Here is a 5,405-nt window from a genome sequence, read left to right as displayed (position 1 = left end):
TAATCGTCCACATCACTCTAGCTTTGCTTCTTCAATCTGGCATAACTTTGTTGATGTTAATAGAGCTACGATTTCTTAGTGCTCTCTTTGTGTTCTTTCCATTCATCAATATCTAATTTTCATTTTTTTATTTTCTCTGTTTAAATCATTCATGAGACTTCTGTCTCCTGCCTAAATGCTGATTGATAACAGAAATTGATATCAAGAATGATCCCAGGAGACAGATCAAAGACAGGACTGTGGGATTGATGCATTGTCTTCCTCCCCAGTCTAAAATGACCCACCATGTCTTACATCTCTTTTTAAGTTTTGAGTAAAATCTCACCCACTTTTTTTTTACCTTCAATAGGATATCTTGACACATTCATAATGTGTCAAACCCAATGGATTCCTAAATTTTACAAAGCATGTCAGTCCCTAAAACTCTGTACTGTTTATTCTCCACTCTCTGATTGTCGTATTTTAAAGCATCTGAACTATTTGGTGCTATAGGTCAAATCAACATAATCAAAATAAAATACTAAATGTGCTCAATGACAGAAAGGACATGACAGAATAAAGAATTGATAAACCTGATGACAACTGATAGATATATAATATGAAAACGAGAAAAATAATTGAAAAGTATTAACAAAGCCTTAGTAACCTGAAAGATAATACCAAAAGACTCAGATTTTACCCTGGTTGGTACACACCTAGAAAACACCTGAATAGTATTATACAGGTTTGAAACTTAGTGGATGTTGAAATATAGGTTATTGCTTATGCTGTGAACCTAACTGAACTGATTGCTAAAACAATCCATAGGATTTAAAAAAGACCCAGAATCTCATACCGTAATATTAAAAATTTTAAGGGTACAATCCACATTTCCTTGGATATAATTATGAAGAATTAAGAAAATCTCAACAAATTGCAGAGGAAGAGACAGATAACACGAATCCTGGAATTATCAGACAAATAATTTTAAGCAACTATCAAAACCAGTCTCCAGGACCTTAAGATAAAATACCCTTGAAATAAATGGAAGGATAGAAAGCCTCAGCAGAGACTTTGGTTCCAAAAAATAACCAAATACAAAATTTAGAATCTAAAAATAAAATTATTTTTAAATAGCCAAAATTTTAAGAATTCAGAAGCAAGTGTAGATGACAGTGGAGGTAATTAAGATAGATCCATAGAAATTATCTATTCTGAACAAGAGAAAAAATATTGGAAAAAATTAAAAGAAAGTCAGGTACCTCTGGGAAATTCCAAAAGTCTAATATTCATTCAATCAAAATTCTAGAAATAGAGGCACAAGAATGTGGACAGAAAAAGAGCTGAAGAAATAATGGCTGAAAATTTTGCAAATTTGATAAAAGACATAAATTTTTAGAATCAAGAAGCTCAGTGAATAAACTCAACTAATATAAACAAATAAACAAACAAAAACAAAAAACCCACCCAGACACATCATAATCAACTGCTAAAAACTACAAACATGGGGAAAAAATTATGACAGCGCCCAGAGGAGGAAAAATGAAAAAAAAAAATATAGGGAAGCAATAATTTGAAAGACTACAGATTCCTCATTGGAAAACAAAAATAGATGAAAAACTAAAGAAAATTTATTTTATTCTCATTTCCTAAAATGATGGATCAATATATATAATATGACAATGAACGTTAGTTTTTTGAAAAGCAAAGAAAACAAATAAAATCCCCTCTCAATAGAAAAATAGAAGTTTTTACTGTTCTCTGAGATCAGCACTTAGATGGAAATAAATACAGATAATGTGACATTATTTTTTTCAACTTAATGTAAAATCTTATCTCTGAAAGAAATCTGTAGACTTTTGTTTGTCCTGTCTAACACTGCATGAATTGGTATTGCATATAAAAGTTTAATATTCTCAATGTCCACCAAACCTTAAAAAGGTTTTATCTTAAATCTGGTGACTGTTGAAGAGGGATACTTTCCTATATAATTGTATTATATAATAGTTACTATTCAAGAAATTGATATGTTTGCAAAGATCTGATAAATCACAGAAACAATAAGAGATCCTAATCAATAAACTTGTGACGCAATTATGTTGTTTTTCAATATTCTTAGCATTTACTGTGTTAAAAGCAGCAGTTAACACCAAGAGGGGGAAAAACTAATCAAATATAAACAACTTAAAATATGGAACTCGTGTTTTCTTTAAAGAACTCAACACTGGCATTGGAAAGAGTAGTCTGTTTTAAAGTGGCCTTGAACTTCATAACCACAAATAGTTTCATCAGAGGAGAGTTTTACAATATGTTTAGAAAGCAACAGGTCAATCTTTCATGTTTAAAAAATCTGTATCTGTAATTATTTCCTTAGAAAAACAAATTGAGAGCCGATGGGCACTAACATTGCAAAGAAACAGCAGAGGAAGGAGCATGCTTTTCAAAGTTTCCTAGCCATGGAGCTGCTGCCCGGTGCCTTTTGTCTCAATGGTTTCCTGAACATAGGTAGAAAATACGACTCTCATAATATTACTTGATCCTCCTCTCTTCTTGGTCCTCTTTTAGGTTGGCCATTGGGGGAATCACCAGATGGGAAGAACCCTTTCAAGTCCATTACCCCTTTCCTATCCCTTCAACACCTTCTGACGTCCAGTGGGGTTTTCACAGGTTCTAATATTACTGTAATGACTTAGCAAGCTCTTTGAATTGTGTTCAGGAAGGGAATAGTATTCTCTTCCTAATTCTCCTAGGAATTCACCTTTCCTTCCTAAAAATACAGACAAAAAGCCAAAATATTACCTTCAGTAAATTAAATAAAATGATCGTTATGGAGTTGAATGTTTTATTTTAAAGTCTGGGTTGGTAACAATGAAACTAGAGTGGGCAAGCAAGTCATCAACCAATATTGATTTACTAAGGTAACACATTGCTTAAAAGTCCTTTGTACACAAGCATATAAATGTGGAGAAAATAAAATTAATAGCAGGTACAAATGGTGCCAACTCTGACAGTAATCTGAAGTGGGGGCAGTCTTGTAGGACTGAGCTGTTACCTTGCAAGGTCTGACACTAACTCCAGGTGGATAGTGGCAGAATTGAATTGGATGGTAGCATACTCAGCGGTGTTGGAGAATCGCTTGATGTGTGGATAATCTGTACATCTGTTGTCAGAAATGAATTGTAGTGTGAGAGTAAAGGAAACACAGTGAGTTTTTCATGGACACAGGAACACTAACATTATTTAAGAAACTTAATGGTGGCTGTCCTCTGTAAGGAGGTGGCTGTCCTCTGATATTGTTAAAGGAGAAGATATTATTAAAGAATTTGGTTGGTGATGGCAATGGGACTGGTTGGATGTCAAAATAATAGAAGTGGGGAGTATTTTCAATCATCAGAGGCAAGGTGGGTGCAATAGTTATTGTGAGTACAAAGTAAGAGTGACACCCATGTGGCTCTGTTTTACAAATGGTTGTGCAGATGGGTACCACTATCTCCATAGGGATATAATAGATGGGCAGCCAGAAAAAGGTGCAGCTCAAACTTTGCAATGAAAAGTGAATGACGGAGAGATGATCAGGAAACTGAAGTCAGTCACAGTATTGAAATATCAGGATTCTTCGCCCAGTTTTTGGACCTGTCACTTTTCATATCTGAAAACCACTGACGGAAGAAGAGTCAGGGTTCCCACGAGGGACACTACAACACAACGTCAAATGTATTATCAAACATTTCAAGGATTTTTGGACAAAAAGTCCAAGAAGACATTGATACCCACTAACCTGAAGCTACATCATGGTCCCCCATGGAGATGAAGTATTTTGGGGTCACATAATTATAAAGTTCTTATAGAGGTCCACCTCACAGTGAATTCAAAATATGCATGGACCCACCCAGTACCTATGTCACAGCTCCCAAAGGTATAATCAAATAGACATATTTGATATTCGACAAATTATCTACATTGTGGGATTTTTTTTTTTGGCATGGATAGTAAAATTTATTATTGTGAGGGAGGCCAAGTGGGAAGCTTAGCTGAGATAGGAATTCCAAAACAATTTTGCATCTCGGGGAGGAAGATGAAAGAGATTAGCACTACCCTTAAGTACCTAAAAAGCTCCAAAAAAATCAAATGTTAAGATGACAATGACATACCGTTACTCAGCCAAATAACAACTCCTGTTTTAAGTGCTATTCCATTTATAGTATCTATGCTTCAGCAGATTAAAATGGACTCAGGTACATGAAATGCAGCCTTTGATCTGGTAAATGTGTTCTCTTTCATCCCCATGAGACAGAAAACTCAGAAACAGCTCAAATTCACATGGGATGAGTAACAGTAAATAAGTCCAGTCTAGCTTCACAGGTATGTCAATTCTCTTGCCCTGTTTTATAACATAGTTTGAAGAGAACTGAATTCTCTGGACTTGCTTCAGAATATTATATTGATTCACTGTATGACATCATCTTGATTGGAGCAGATGTGCAAGAATTGGAAAGTTCATTGGATCAGATGAACGAAGGTTGAACTTAGGTCACAAATATGTCAGCTCAGTTATGAAAGACAAAAACAGTTGGCTGCTGCATTGCAGGTCTATGAAGAATGGCCTGAAAGACAGTGTTGAGAGGAAATCCAATGGTAGAACTTCAGGCAATGAACCTTGTCATTCAACTTGTGAGAAAAAAGAAGTTACCTAACGCTCAGCCAGAGGTGAATGGTTAGGCTGGCTAATCATGGATCTGGAAAGAGAAATAGTGAATAATTAGTATACTGGATTCTCTCAAAATTCATGTCCACCCAGACCCTCCTCAGAATGTGACTTTATTTGGAAATATGGTCTTTGCAGGCGTAATTAATTAAGATGAGGTCATACTGAATTAGGGTGGGTCCTTCTCTGGTGACTAACTGTCCTCACAAGAAGAGGAGAAAACATGCAGAGATACAGAGAGAGAAAGAGAGAGAATAGCCTATATGATCACGCAGAGGCTCAGAGGAAAGAATGCCACGTGACAACAGAGGCAGATATTGGGACAATACACTTACGAGCCAGGGAATGCCAAGGATTGATGGCAATGACCAGAAGTCAATAGAGAGACACAAACCAGATTCTTCCTCACAGCCTTCCAAAAGAACCAACTCTTTCAATACCTTAATTTTAGACTTTGGGCCTCTGGAGCTGTGAGAGAAAGAATTTCTGTTGTTTTAAGCCACCCAACTTGTGGCAATTTGTTACTGCAGCCCCAGGAAACTAATAGAGTTGAGGACAAGGAAATCTGAAGAGGCATATGGTAAGATCGATGAGAGAGAGCACGAAGTTTAAATATTTTATATTTCATGTTAACACCTGAGACAGAGTATCTGCTCTACAAGGGGACTTAAACAGCCAAACGTGGGTCATTTGATATCAGCTGGCTTCGGTGACAATTAAC

The sequence above is a fragment of the Pteropus vampyrus genome, unplaced genomic scaffold (genome assembly GCF_000151845.1).
Source record: "Pteropus vampyrus isolate Shadow unplaced genomic scaffold, Pvam_2.0 Scaffold169, whole genome shotgun sequence".
NCBI classification, from domain to species: domain Eukaryota; kingdom Metazoa; phylum Chordata; class Mammalia; order Chiroptera; family Pteropodidae; genus Pteropus; species Pteropus vampyrus.
The sequence above is the reverse complement of the archived record's forward strand: the minus strand, read 5'-3'. Positions refer to the sequence as shown.